The sequence below is a fragment of the Triturus cristatus genome, chromosome 8 (assembly GCF_964204655.1).
Source record: "Triturus cristatus chromosome 8, aTriCri1.1, whole genome shotgun sequence".
Classification (NCBI taxonomy): domain Eukaryota; kingdom Metazoa; phylum Chordata; class Amphibia; order Caudata; family Salamandridae; genus Triturus; species Triturus cristatus.
In genome coordinates, this window is record NC_140591.1 from 962767475 (window position 1) to 962783635 (window position 16161).

The window sequence follows — 16161 nt, forward strand, 5'->3', positions numbered from 1 at the left end:
TTGGTCCAAACAAATCAACCCGAGCAAGAAGCATTAAAAGAACTAACTGATGGGGTTAAAATTATAAGGGAAGCCAATATCCCACTGAAATCGGATCTTAATCTGTCTATAACAAATACTGCCCAAAAGTTGGACCAGGTGAACTGTAATAAAAATAACAGATCTCAAACTAATATGGACGAATATAACAGCAACCCAGAAACTCTGCAGGGTTGGAGCACTCCGTATCAAAAAGATGCTTTGAACAGTAGGCAACAATTTATTAATTTACGTGACGAGGGACATGAACATCAAGGGCCACCAAAAGAAGGGTATAAGGATCAATCATCTATAAATAGGCAATACCATAGCCTAGGTATCCAAGTATCAGGAAGTTGGAACTCGGGAGCAATTTGGGATCAACTCTTTAAAACCTTGCAATTAACTTTGGAAGCTTTAACATATCAGTCCAACAAAATGAAGGTGCAAATAGACCTCCTGAGCGCTATGGCATCTTCTGTAGCCGGAATAGAACAGAAGATAACAACATTACACAATTTAATAATAAGGGCACAAACCCAACCAATATCTACGTATGCAGAGCTGTAGTTGTGCCCCACTAATTAACAAACTGGCTACCATTCCTGATGTTTTAAAAACAATAATTGACAATGTAAAAGGGAATTTTTCTAATGTTGGAATTCAGCCCAGCAAGATTGACTGCCCCTCTAAAGAGACCGTGAAACGTAAAGACAATATTGCTGTTAAAGAAAAAACAGTTGATAAAACGAATGATCAAGAAGTGATAAACCTATGCTCGACCCAATCAACAATGATAGACGCAGTACCAGAAGTTCATCTAACCATAAGACAGAGAAAAAAACAACGGAAAGCGAGAAACAAAGTTTCTAAAAGTATAAAAAATACAATTGCCTTGGATGAAGTGAGACCGAATAATGGAAATAACCACAACCAAATATTAAATTGTGAAGATGAAGGTAAACAAATGTTACCAACAAAACCCTTCTACCCTTTATTTAATAAGAATCCATCGGAAGCACAAACAGTAATGAAAATAAAAGCTCAAATAAGCAAACTGATAGTACAAAAAAGATAGAGAATGAAAAAAACAGTCCTCAGAAACGCTTCAAATGGAGGATAGTAAGGAACAGGTGAAAAATAAGCCATCACAATTGGAAACGAAAAGAGCAAAGAGTGAAATTGCTAGAGGGGCTAAAGCGAATGGAGATTTGTTAGAAAACTGGAGGGATATTAAATTACCACAAGATCTGGGAACTGAAAGGAAGCAGTTACATAAACATCAACAATTTTGGTCTCAAACTGTTAGTAATCATAATGGGAAGTTAACTGAGCATGCTCAAGACGAAAATAGCCTGCAACAAATTAAACCAAATAATCCTGATAAAAAAGAGGGAGCAATGCAGGTACTTTTTACGCTGGAATATAAATCTAGGGTTAATAATGATATCTTGAACCGTGGAAATATATAAAATTGTGTAATGCAGTACCTTCACTGAAGAAAATTAAATGTACCGACATAGATGCAATTGAGTTTCTCATAATCAATAGCAATAATCGAGAATCAACACTAGTAACCTGGACAACATCTACTGCTGCTAGCCTTATTATGCAAGAACACAATCTCTTTTTGGATTGGGGAATAAAAATAACAACCCCCTTCAACCTTCCTATTCTAGCCCTTTTGTTTCATCAAAATTACAAAATCATAACCAAAGAAAAACAGATAATAATAATACTCAATACTAAAAAATCCCATAGGTATGACCAATGGGCATCTCTTAAGATCATTAAAGAAGAATAAAGGAGACTTATTTGTTACTGTAAAATTAGGTTGTCTAACAGCAGCTCTTCATAATGTCAGGCAGGATTGACACCCACCAACTGATGTTCCTTTAAGGGGGTCAACAATCATGAATGAAAGGATTAGAATATGTTCTTGGAATATAAATGGGGTTCAAGCAAAGATTCAGAACAAGCAATTATCCACCTTGTGCTGTTTTGAAATCATTTGTTTACAAGAGACTTGGGCTTTAGTTCCTTTCAGGTTAGAAGGCTATAAAGGCTACTATTCATTGGCCAAGAAAACAAGTAACTATGGCAGATCTTGTGGGGGTTTGGCTATTTTTAGATCAACTGATCTAAAAATGGAAAGTGAAATGGACGTGCAAAGTCAAAAGGATTGTCTAATAGTCAAAATACGTTACAAGGAACAAAATATAACCAAATCTCTTGTAAAATTAACGTATACATTCACCCTGATTCCAGTTCACGAAGAAATATGGCTAACTGTCTGATAATTATGATATTGCAGCAACTGGACAATGACATCCAACCCGAGATCATTATCACGGGTAACTTTAACACGAATATGTTGTGGTCTTACGTTAGAGATGTTGAAATACAACAACAAAATTATTTATGGTCAATCCCCAGTTTTTCATCTACAATGGATTTGAGGGAATGAAAAAACGGGTAAGACTTTTGTAAAACAATTAGAAACCTTAGGCCTAAGGGTGCTAAATGGGCGATTTCTGCAAGACTCGCCACCTGCATGGACCTTTCAAGCAGGTGATCATAGGTCCAGAATAGATTACACCATAGCATCGTTGAACTTATTTCACAACATTCTGTCATACCAGATAGAGGGAACAGATGGAAGTGACCACGATCAGCAAATAATAGAGTTATACTTAAACGGTTTAAGATATGAAAACTATACGACACTTCCGGGAGAAATAGTGACAGTAAATTACAAGAAACTTTATTGGTCGGAAAACATCAAAGACTCAATTACAATTAGTGCACAGGCAATTGTTGAGTTACATTTCAAAGGAGATTATTCAAATCCTATTGAAAAATGGTCCCTCTTTATAAAGGAATTAATTACCAGTCAGTCTCAAAATATGGTAATAAAGGTCAGTGGGGTAAAAAAGCACCATGTTCAATTGTTAAAATATCGTCTGAAAGTCATCTATTAAAAAAAGTACGTAACAGAACCCTGAGATTGGTAAAAAAGTTCCCAGGTAATCTAATTTATAGAGAAAAACTTAAAAGGATAAATACAGATGTAAGGAAACTGATCTGGAAGGATAAAATACAAGAAAAACAATTGCTATGGGCGAAAGCTTTATATGCTTGAAAAAGGAGTAATACAAGAGACTTCTGGATTTTAGTTAACAAATTGAACAGAGCTAGTAGGAAATCTACTTCTTAAACAGTAACTGAATCTGAATGGGTTTCGTTTATAGATATGCACCTGAACCCTACTCCAGACATGGTTACGAACTCTACTAACTGGACTATAAATGGAGTGGGCGGAAAAATAATACTAACACTATAGTGATAACAGAAAATCAAGTATGCAAATTAATAAAGAAACAGAGATCCAATGGTGCCCCCGGCCCAAATGGGTTTCCCGCGCCGCTGTATAAGGAGAAAGCACCATATTGGTCCTCTTATTTAACACCAGTATTTAATTACGCGCTGCAATCAAGATCAGTCCCAGAGTCTTGGAAGGGATCTATAATTTCTCCTATTTATAAAAGTGGGATTGGTCTCTCCCATCCAACTATAGACTAATCACGCTCCAAGATATTGAAGCTAAACTTTTTGCCTCGGTTTTGCTTAAGGAGTTAATTGACTGGGCTAATGAAAAGCATTTAATTCCACCGAACCTATCGGGTTTTGTACAAGGTCAAGGGACGGCAATGAATATTTTAACACTGGGAATTCTAATGGAAAAATATAAAACAAAAAAACAGCCACTATATTTATGTTTTGTCGATTTTAAAAGTGCCTTTGACTGTGTGGATAGGCAAATTTTATGGAGGAAGCTGGATCATTATGGCATTAGTCCCTGCCTTTTAACAAGAGTCCGACTAGGGAACCTCTCAAGGCTTTCTAGGAAAATCAATATAACTCAAGGCCTAAAGCAAGGGTGCATTTTACCTCCATATTTATTTAATCTATTTTTATCAGATTTTACACCTGCAATGAACAATTAGTTAGCAGACTCACCAAAGCTGGCAGAGAAACAGATATCGAATTTACTATATGCTGATGATGTCGTCCTGCTAAGCCAAACAAGGATAGGGCTGCAGCGATTAATAAATAAAACATCGATGTATTCAATTGAGAATAAAATAATAATAAATGAAACAAAAACAAAAGTAATGGAAGTCAGCACCAAGATACGAAAGTGCAGTAAATATAAATGGTACCTCCAAAAGCTGGAGCTAGAAAAAATCCAATGCTATAAATATCTTGGGATACTGTTTGATGAGAAAGGATATTTTTCATACCATAAAATAGAGATGAAGAAAAGAGCCAAAAGTCTTCAAGGGGCCTTTCGATTACTTTACAGCTCCTTGGGAGACCCAACGTATACCCCATTAATAAGATTATTAAAAGTGAAATTGCTCCCTAGCATCACATATGGAAGTGACATTCTTTGTGGTTTGGATTCTACATTACTAAATAATGCTATTACAAATGCATTTAAAAACTTGTTTTGACTTCCTTCCAATGTATCGCCTGCTCAGATCAGGTTGAAATTTGGCTTTTGCAATCAACATCATTGCAAGAATGGTTCAGTATGTTAAGACTTGGAAACAAATCAAAACTAATATTAATAACCCTATGTCTGCCCTACTGTGGCAAGAGATGCAACAGAATGAAAAATTGTCGTTCTACAAATAGCTGCAAAAAGCTCTTGAAGACCTGTCAATTGCTGAGATCTAGGAAATGTCCTTAACAGCACAAAGTTTAAAGAAAATAATTAATAAATCAGTTAAACATCTATCACTTTTGAAAGACAAAGAACTGTTCACTAAGCGATCCCATGCATGGATGTTGGTCCAGGAATATACAAGTCTTAAGGTTCAACCGTATTTAGAAATACCATGGTCTGTACAAACCAAAAACATATTTATGAAAGCAAGATTCGGCAACTTACCCGGCTTAAAACATGCAATGCCTTGGTTGAGACCATCTATGCCGACTATGTGCAGACTATGCAAGCTATGGGATGAAAGTATTATGCATTTGGTTTGTATATGTACAGTAATGATGGCGGAAAGAAAACTATATCTGAAAAACTGCTTCATTGACAGAGGTGTTCGTACTTGCAGACATGCTATGGTAGTCTGTTTTAGACTAATGGATATTAAAATGAACGCCAATTTTACTAAATTTGTATTACTTGTAAAAAAGAAGTTGGATGCTTGTGAGTTGACCACAGTAAATCTGGAAGTTTAAAACAATTAGGGATACAATTTAGTATTATATTCATAAATTTGCACACAAGTAACAAAATAATAATTGTTACTATCCATATTAAGCCCTGGAAAAATGATGGACTGATGTAACGCTTATAAATTATTTTCAGGTTCCCTTTGAGAAAATTACTGTGAGACTATTAGAAATTTTTAAATTATTTGTTTGTAATTGTAATTGGTGTGTTATTTAAGATTCTACTAATTGTAAGATTTTTATTAATCATGCAAATAACATTTATCTATCTATTCCGACCTCATCTCGGGCACTGCAGGATACGGTGTTTAGCAAGGTACAGGTGAATGTATTTATTAAGGGTTACTTGAGGCAAAGTTTGTTTTATCTGGACATCACCAGTAAAAACCGGAGCATCAGACCAAACAGGCCTACAAACAGCCTAGCTCAAATAAATCAGTTGCACACTGACCTGCACAGCTACCTCTCAGGCAGGGCCGGACTGGGACCTGAAACTGGCCCTGGCAAACTGCTCGGCTGGCCCCCCTGTGGGGCAGGGGAGGTGCGGCCGAGCTGTTTACTAGGGCCGATTTCGGCCGATTTTGTTACAGGGGGCTGATATTGATGCCCCTGGTAACAAAAACGGCCCCCAGGGGCCCGAAATCAGCCCCCACCAGGGCAGCCCGCCAGGAAAATGCCCGGTGCCCACTATGGCCAGTCCTGCCCTGCTCTCAGGACTCGACTGTACTGGACAGGCGGCAGGCCGGCAATGAAAAAGGAAGCTGCTGGCCGTCATAGCACATGCTCTAATTATGTTTTTCAAGGTATGCGAGATGTCGACTCTGCATTCAAGCTTGCTGCTGCAAGCTTTGTATATGCAAAAAGAACAATTGATGGACAGAATGCAGAACAATGTCATACATTCACCCCAGTACAGAGATCTGGGCCTAAATCATCAATTGTGTGTCTTTAGCTTCCTCGCCCTAAGTGTGCCGGGTATGCCCAGACGTGGGTACGGGCTCACTATGCCACTGGATTCAAGCTATCCTAGCTGATAAGGGGTGAAACCCTGAAAACCGGTCCTAGGATGCTTGTTTCTGGTCCAGGGAAGACATGGTTTGGCAGTTCGGGCTGGACTGTTCCCATGAGGCAAAGCGTTAAGACTGATTTGCATATGGCCAGGTCTAAACTGGGGTGGCATGGTTAGCAAGAGAATGATGGATTTAACCCAGATCTCTTGACTGGGGGTGAATGTTTTGATTTGCTCTGCGTTGCGTCCAGCAATTCTGTGTCTTTTTGCAAGCTTTGTATAAGCAGCAAATAAAATACAATGCACAACATTCCAAAACGCACTTAAACAGCCGCAGTTTTTGTATAATATCGGAAAAATCACCATCCAGTGCACAAGACCCATGAAGGAGTGCAGGCAGCCGAAATAAAACAGCCCACTCTGACCTGCACAGCTACAAGCCCCTTGTGACTTCAACTATACAGCAGAGGCGGCGGCGGCGGCGCAGCAATGAAAAAGGAAGCTGCTGTCCACCGCCTCATTGTCAGGGGCCAATCAACACACTGCATTGTGGCAGCTATGTTTGTTTACCCGGCACTGACATGTCACGTGGTATGCTTGAGGGGAAGGCCGGGCAGGGCTTGAATAAATACGAGGATCAGTGCCAATAATTATACAATCAGGGCGTTATCATTATTATTAAACTAGTATTATTATTATACAGTCAGGACAGATAGTGAATAAAGGTGATGTGTTTCAGACAGCACTGCGAATTGGCAGAACAGAGCGAGCGCGCTCGTTAGCAGTGCACTAGGCGTTTAAATAAAACTCCTAATTGAGCGTGCCTGGCACGCACCGGGTGGTCAGTGCGCTATAAATGCGTGACTTCGTATTTCAGGGCGGTGATGCAGACCACCACACTGAAATGCGTTAGTCTAACGCCTGATCCGTGGTACTTGGCAGGACTGAGTAGTGATGGCCATGGCGGGATGCGCTCTTCCTCCCGCCTCTGTTGGTGCTGGAGATATGGCTGAGGGGGTTTCCAATAACAGTGGGAGCGGTCTCTTTGATCAAGTTGAACCCGCAAGAAAGCTTGAGTAGGAAGACTCCTCTTCAGTATGGAGCTAGCTGTTTTTATGCTGGCTGTTCTTTATCTCTTACTCTTTACAGTGGACTGTCCGGAGGCTCTCGACCCTCTCGTAATGCGGAAAAGCTTCTGCTTGAGCCCCCCCCCTGTCTTCAAAAGGGAAAGATCGATGGTGCAATCCTTCTCAGGCAATGCGTTGAGAACATGGAACTCACTTCCCCCATTGCTCCGTGCCACCTCCTCTACCCGGATCTTCAAAGCTGAACTCAAAACTCTTCTCTTCCAAAGACACTTTCAGAACTAATACTTTCATACTCCGGCCCCTCTTGGAAGTTCGCTCTTCATTGTAAATTTGTATTTTTTCCTGTGCATCTCTCACCCCTGCGTGCTAAAGCTCCGAACTATCTGCTCAGTTTATATCACGGACGTTTACCATTATGTTTGTCGAGTGGGTCAAGCTTATTGTGCTAATCCCAGGAGGGGTGTTTGTGAGGAAGAGGAAGGACCCTCCCCTCTGGTTCCCGATGGTCACGTCCGTCACGTAGGGACAGAGGATATAAATGAAGGGCCCTGGGGCGTGACCTCAGGTTTGAACGTGAGTCAATGTGTTTGGCGTCCCTGTAGTTAGCCTAACATCGCCATGCATTAACGTCCAGGGCGAGTTACCGGCCTGGAATGCAACAACCGTAACCCTGGTTAACCAGGGTACATTCGCTGTTTTCCTTTCCGTGTGTTATTTTCCACGTCGAAGTTTATTTCTACCATACACGGAAAAGTATGTTCAACTTACTTCTTTTTCAACAAACCACTTCATTATTGGACTGTATTTCTTCACCTTGTCAGTCACAGGTTGACGTTTATCGTGTTCGCTACGTAGCGTTTAAAACTACGTGAATTGGCTTTAGTTTTTTGCGCACCAACAAGCTTGTGACGTAAAACAGTGGGTGTTGTTGCTACGTGTAACCATCGGGGAGGGCAGTTTGGGGTCACACACGGGTCACTTTGGTCAAGGTTGACTCAGCAGTTTATTTTACTCTGTGATTTGAACTGTGTATCATGGTTGCGGGAACGGGAAAGCAGTCGAAGTTGTAAATGTGGCACCAATTAACATAGTGACCACACCGTCATCCGCTCCACACAACACGCATGCACAGATGTCACCCAAAGATTACACTGACACTTTCATTATGGGTGAAGAACTGTCGCAGGTTTATTTCATACAACATAAGTATGACGATAAGTGGGTTAGCTTACGGGCGATCCAGGGCAAGCAGCCCCTCGCTGCTCCGCCCGCCTTGCGAGCCAGCACGCACGGTGGGTCGATGCCCTGCAGTGCGGCACATTTTTCCAGATCCTCCTTTGGATCACGTGATCTGTCTAATACTCCCGCCCCTTTTAACGGGGGCGGAGCGTGTTGTGGCACGCCCCCGGTTGGTCAGGCCCCCCAACCGCCCGTAGGACTAACGGGGCGCCGTCGCGGTCTTCCCAGAACCTCCTTCGGCTCCCGGACCTTGGCTCGGGCACCCTTACTGTGCCGGACAGGGGTACCCTTACTGTACCGCCTGTCGCAGAGGTACCCTTACTGTACCCTTCTGCCTCCAGATCGCCCTGTAACTCCGCCTGCAAAGCAACAAAAACCATTACAACATTCCGATAGCGCGCTGCCTCTGCCGCGCAGGGTAAGCGGAAAGGGTGGGAATTCGCGTGGCCAGGAGCGCAGGAAGCAGAGGAAGCTCTGAGGGGGTGAGGCGCTTAAGAGGGGGGTCTAGCCTCGCCCCAGCCTCGCGGCACGCCTCCCCCAAGACAAACCCATTGGGGGCCTCCCCTCCCCGAGGCGCGGCCTCGCTAGAGAGGCGGAGCAGGGGGGGGGGCTCCGACGGGCGGCCACTAGAGGGCTGCCCTGCTGATGTCCCCCTTCGTGGGACGCGGGCAGCGGCATAGTGACCACACCGTCATCCGCTCCACACAACACGCATGCACAGATGTCACCCAAAGATTACACTGACACTTTCATTATGGGTGAAGAACTGTCGCAGGTTTATTTCATACAACATAAGTATGACGATAAGTGGGTTAGCTTACGGGCGATCCAGGGCAAGCAGCCCCTCGCTGCTCCGCCCGCCTTGCGAGCCAGCACGCACGGTGGGTCGATGCCCTGCAGTGCGGCACATTTTTCCAGATCCTCCTTTGGATCACGTGATCTGTCTAATACTCCCACCCCTTTTAACGGGGGCGGAGCGTGTTGTGGCACACCCCCGGTTGGTCAGGCCCCCCAACCGCCCGTAGGACTAACGGGGCGCAGTCGCGGTCTTCCCAGAACCTCCTTCGGCTCCCGGACCTTGGCTCGGGCACCCTTACTGTGCCGGACAGGGGTACCCTTACTGTACCGCCTGTCGCAGAGGTACCCTTACTGTACCCTTCTGCCTCCAGATCGCCCTGTAACTCCGCCACAGCTCTGGGGAGGCTCCCGTCGATGCCAGAGCCCCCCTTCCCTCTTGCTACTACTGATGCCCTGCCCCTGAGAGCGCCTCTTGCACGTCCAGCAAGAACATGTCCATCCCTACCCTGGTCAGGTGTACCCCATCAGGCTCATAGAACCCCTCCAGCCTTCCTAGGAGCAATGCATGTCTGATGACAACCCATGCCCCAATTGATGTATTGAGAGTGCCATGGTTCCCAAATTGCTGCTGCTTCGAGGTTTGGATGATGTCTCGACAGGGCAAAACATTTTACGTAACTGCTGTGTGGACGCCGTTTATCATGGCTCCGGATGAAGCTACTATGACTGACTGAGCTGCTGAAGAATACGTATCTCTCAGCTCGAGGACCAAAATTTGTGAACGTTTCCCAACTCCCTGGCTCCAAGGAAAGGCTGAGCGAGAAGGGCAACACCTACATCTGTTTCCCAGGCTTGAAAATATGGCATTGGTACCAAGGCATGGTGAAATAGGTGCTTATGGACCTGCAATCCGATTATGATTTTCAATTGCAAATGAGGGGCCTTCCTGGCTTCAGTGTGTTTCCAAACAGCTACAGCACAATAAAGCAAGGTGAAGGTAACGGGAGAGAAACCACCTCCCCTACGTATATAAACACAAGCTGACATCACGGGATCTCAGGGGTGGGGGGGGAGGGTCCTTGAAAGCCGTGAGCATCAGACCGTATGAGGGGCAACAGCCTCTGCCTTTGTACTCTCACCCAGCACACGGGAACATATGCTCACTGTCCCTGGCTGCATCATGTCACTGTCTCTGGATGGGTAATGCCACAACCTTAGCTGGTGACAGTGTTGTTGGCAAATGTGTCGTAGAGACAATCTCACCTTCCTACGGCATGCCAGTACAAATAACCCCATCCCAATCTTTTCTTGCTCCCCACTGGGACAGCGTATACAGTTTCGTTGCTGGTTGAATAGGAGCTAGATTTTAAACTTTATTGCTGCTGCAAGGAGTTAATGGTTTGCCTACAGACCTTGTTATACCAGCGTTGTTGCGTTATGGTAATTTGTGGCACCGACATAGTGGCTTGAAAAAAGAAACCTCTTATTTTATCAAATAATTTGGTGTGAGCCCCAGTTATGATTTAATGTACATCTTCATAGTTGGCAGTGTCCATCTTGCCAATACCTGGGTCACGTCTGCCTTAATTGATGACAATACATCTGGCTTTTCCGCTAACTTTGCCCATTTAACCTGTCAAATGTCGTTGGAAGGCAACACAGCTCTGGTCATGCTCATTTCAGAAGGTGTTAAGCCCTTTCCATTATTAGAAAGTTTAAGTGCAAAGTCCAAGAGATATGGTCGCTCTCTGCTCTCTCAATTATGACCATGTAGATGAGGGCATGCCATTCTGGGGTGTCTGGTTGAAGTATGCACAGGTAATGGACACTCTCCCCCGTGTAGTGCTGTGAAACGAATGAAATGGTACATCAAATTCAGTCAGCCACCCCACTAGGCGGAGGCTTGGACTCCCTAACCTCTGCTAGTGTAGAACCCGGTCACACCTCCAGTTCATTAGAATTTAGTAAATTCCCGACATTGACGACCCCCAGGGGCCTGGTACTGGGTTGTGTATATGCGGCCCTATATCACCTTGGACACTTAGCTTGGGGTGGATGGGTGTCAACCTAGCCTGGCTGAAGTGCAATACCTTTGACAATCACTCCTGACCAGATGTGCCAACGCAGGTAGAAGTAAGGGGTATCAAGCCCGCCTTGCTTCCTTTCTCAGTTCAACACAGGTCGAAAAAGATGCCCCTTCCAGTCACTGGTTTTAGGCCCTGGAAGGATAGCCCGTGGGGCAGACAGGTCTGTTGGAACCGGCGGTGAACCATATCCCCTGGCAGGATATCGGGAATGCCAAATGGTCTATAACCCCTTGTCATTATTTGTGCTCTAACGCTGTGTTTACCAAACCTCTTGCATCGCAGTTACACTTACTGGGGGATTAGTGTGCTGTGCTCCTCGCCTGTTTGCTCGCAATTGGTGATGGTCCCTCGAGGGGTGAAAGGTCAGGGCCTTATCCCTGAAGCTTAGCCATGCGGCATTCTACGGGAAATCTACAGCATTGCTTTGTAACGCTGCCCCTGGTTCCACTGTGAATTATAGACGATATGCTCTCCCTCAGTTTGGACAAATCTCAGCTGATCGTACGCCTGCCTAATTCCCAGGGCCGACTGGTTTAATGCTTTACACATGGAATTGCCCCACGAATGTGGCCTTGCACTGAAAGTTCACTGGGTTTTCTCAACTTTTTTTTTTTTTTTTTTTTCTTTTTTTTTTTAGCGCTAGAAACGCCCCCCGTGCTTACTAAAATGGACCCGTTCCTTAGTTTCCAGCACACAATGCACTTAAATGTCATCTGGCCCTGTTGCCTATCAAACAACAGTGACAGCCTCTGTCACCTTCATACAATACATAAACAGACCTCACAAGGTCGCAGAAAAGGCAAGCCAGGCTAGGTCTCGGTAAACCCTGTCACTCTGTGCTTTCCCTGGCCTCCCTGTGGAACAGGGAGAATAACCTCAAAGATGTTAAGTATGACCCACAAACCCAGGCCTTCTACATGTCTCAAAACAGCTCAGGCTGCAGGCTTCTGTATAGACTAAGCTGCCACTATGCCTGATTTGAAAGAAACCTTACCCCAGCTGTTTCCGAATAGCAAGGCAAAGATGAAAGACAGCAGCATCTCGTGACTCATGCGTTGAACTCATAATGTTAACATTGGTAGATCGATTTCTTTGTTACACCTTTCCACAAGCTGACCATTGCATTATGGTTGAGACTGGGTTTTGGGCTGAACCTTGACCTACTTGTATTCCTGCTACCAAGATGACATATCTATATATACTCTCTTATCCTGTTGCACCACTTGGGACCCATAACTTAGGCCCTTCGTACCTACAGGCATTGCACTAATGCCAATGAGATTCCCCCCTTGTACCGGATAACCCTAATAAATGCTGGATTTTGGGACAAAGATACCAGGGAACCTATGTAAAGGGCCTTCCAGTGCGTGTGAACCCATGTCATTGCGATTAGTAACTGTCGCTCAGTTTGAGCTAAAACATGCGACTTCATTCATACTAATCAATTAGTCAGCAAAGCATGCTGGAGATGAAGGAATGTGTGGCCAGCCCAAGGATATCCAAAATGAGCCACAGCATTGCATGGTTCCAGAGACATGGCTGAGTGAAGCGGCCTCACGACTTTTGTGACCGTGCAGTGCAGGTACGACTGCCCCTCAAAATTTAATTTAACTGACAACACAAAGATGAAGCCCTACATGCGTACATACGGACAGCTGCTGTATTGCTGGCGGCGCCAGAGTCTGCATAAGACACTGCATAGGGGCATAAGCAATGTGGGTTTTTATTCGTATTAACTGCGTGCCTATGCACGATGCTGCCGGGTCGATACCGAAGGCTGTTGGCACCGGTGCACCACAATGCAAGCTCGCCTGTATCACAAGAACCTTCCCCAACTTGGACACACACAACCGCCTCTAGTGTCCTGCCATGTCATCTATTCTGAATCTTGGCTAACGAAACTACCATTGGCCAAAGCTTGGCGATACTGGCCCCTGTGCCAGAATGTTGTTGGCGCCCCCCCAATGTCGCCTCCCCCACAGATTCTCTCACTAGCCCCCTTTAACAGTTGACCAAGTTTCCATAACCACACTCTCAGATGCATTGGGTTAGTTATCTAGCGCCACTCCTACCAGTGTCGGGTGTCCGAGAACTTCGCATCTCACACAAAAACCACCGAGCCAATAGATCATATGCATGTGAATCAGTGTATAGGAAATGTTACCTGAGCCAAAGGACTCAAAGTGTAGGAGACTTGTGTCTTCCCAACTGGAAGGCAGTATAGTTTAAGGCTGCTTTGATAAAATACTGCACACTGATGCCTTTGGGTCAGATCTGCGCATTGTAAAATTGCCCAATTTTTTTTTTTTTTTTTTTTAATTCATTTAACTGCGCTAAACAATATTTGCCCGCCTAAGAGGGGCCTAAACTCATAGCAAAGGCACCAGCATCCTGCAGGTCCATTCTGGCCTCCCATCCAAGTGCTAACCAGTCCCTAACCTGCTTAGCTTCCATGGTGCCTGAACGTATAGCGTGTGCAGGGCTGAACACTGCATATAAACACAAAACACCGCAAATGCAGAGTGCAACAGAGGAGGTTGCTTCCCCACCGCAGCGAAACACGCACCATGCGCGTCAAGCCTGCTGTGCTCATGATGAAGGAAAGGAGAAGACGGGTGATCTAACCTGAGACCTCATGCGCTAAACAATGCTCAATAAAGTTCCGTTGCCTTGCTCATCTCTTATGAAAATCTCGGCTCAAATCCAGGTTTAGTTGCGCCCTTGCTGATCAACATAGAATCACTACTAAGTGGCGTGTTTACACCGATGCACAAGCTCGTGCCGCGGGGTTAAGGCACAGCTGCGGGGAACTTGTCCACAATGCCAGCGATGATCACGCTAAAATCTGCCTGTAGGACAGGCAGCCCCCGTACATGGCGGCCCCCGCGGTCCCCAGCGCATCTCGGCCCCCTGCAGCAGCTCCCCTCGCGTGACGCACTTTGGCCAAAACAGCCGCTCCTGGCTTATCGGTGCTATATCTAGTAGCGCTAAGACCCCCATGTCGTCCGAGGCCCGGCAGCAACCCGGCACGGCCTCCCGGCGGCACGAGTCACCGTGCAGGAAGATCCGGGCACTGAGGCGCGCTCGAACACTCCACCACAATTAATGCACGCTGCATGTGACCGCGCCCCACTCTTCCCTAGCTTACTTACATACACGGCACAAATGAACATGGTGTTCATCAAAAGGTACGAAAACTCTCACGGTCCCATGGCAAAGTGAAGGGACAAAAAGACCGCACACTGCATGTTTGCCAAGTGCAGACACTATACTGTGTAGCTAAAGATATTTCAGTATTTCAAGAAAATTACCATAAAATTACTAAAGCCAGCCACACATTCCTGAATGTATACACGAGTAAGTCACTGTCCATCGCCATATGTGCGAGCGGAAAAAAAAAACACCTCGAATCTGTTAAAACCAACCTGCTACGCGCTCTTACTGTCGCTCGACCATTTACACCCGCACCATTTCCAAGTATTGTTTATAGAAAGGCGGGATCGAACCCGTACTAATATATCCTTCAACACTATTTTAACCATCACATCCCGTCACCTCCGTGAGAGCCTGCACCGCTAAGCAACAAGGCACGTCTCCAGCGAGTCGTTCTTGACTTTGGCAGAATAACTAATGCCAGCCCCAAGCGCTCTAAATAGCCTAATCTATCAATAGTTTATAGGGGGCCCTGCGCAAGTACTCAGATAAGCAGGCGATTCCCCGCGCGCGGACCGCGCACCCCCTTTACAACGATTTCGGGCGCCGGAAACACAAAATCTTTCCTTAAATGGCTCGCATGGTGCCATCAACCTATGGCTACTGCCGCGGCTCGGTTCTTCCGTGTTCACGCGGGCCCGGTTGTGCAGATGATGTGAAAACAGGGGGAGCGGTGAGTGACTTTGTCTTGTGTGTTTGAGAGGGCTATTGGTGTATTTGGTCTGACACATGACAGACGTGTTTGTGATGACATGGGGAGTGCTGCTCTGACTGAGGGGTGGCGTTATTGTGCATGTGATGAGGGAGAACATGTCACTGTGCTTGCTTTTCATGGCTGTGGCTGTTTTGTGTCGTGCCTGTGTTTAATGTGTGCTTAGAGAAGTTTTTGTGTTAAAAAGCAAGTTTGGCTGCGCAGCGCTCGTTAAAGGGGAGATTAGGATAACTCAGGATTGAAAGTGTATCTCTGTACACCATCCTTCATATCAGCAAGGACATCAATGAAACTCTCAACCCCGCGAGACAATGCACTAAAATACACAAAAGCTCATTTTATTCTCACTGGAGAATTTAATTATAACTAGAATGTTCAGCAATTTCTTGTTTTGGTAAGAATGGCATTGGAACTAATTGTTACTTGCAAGGGCACGAGTTAGGAGTAGGTGTGAACAGAAATTTTGGATGTCAAGAATTACTTGATTTTCTGCACACATTTACTCCTATAATAACCTCATCGAATGGGGAATAACTGTTCAGACCTTGATTTACTGGGCAGTATTTCGCACTGTGGAGTTTATTACCAACGTTAAGAAACTGCCTATGAGCTCGTGGTAATTGTGTGCATAGGGGCCGATTTAATTCAGTTGGGGATCGTAGAGGTACGGAATCGGAGAAGCATGGTTGTCAGGGGTACTATCACCTGCTTCCGCTATGCCTTATTTGACTGGCTGTGAACAAG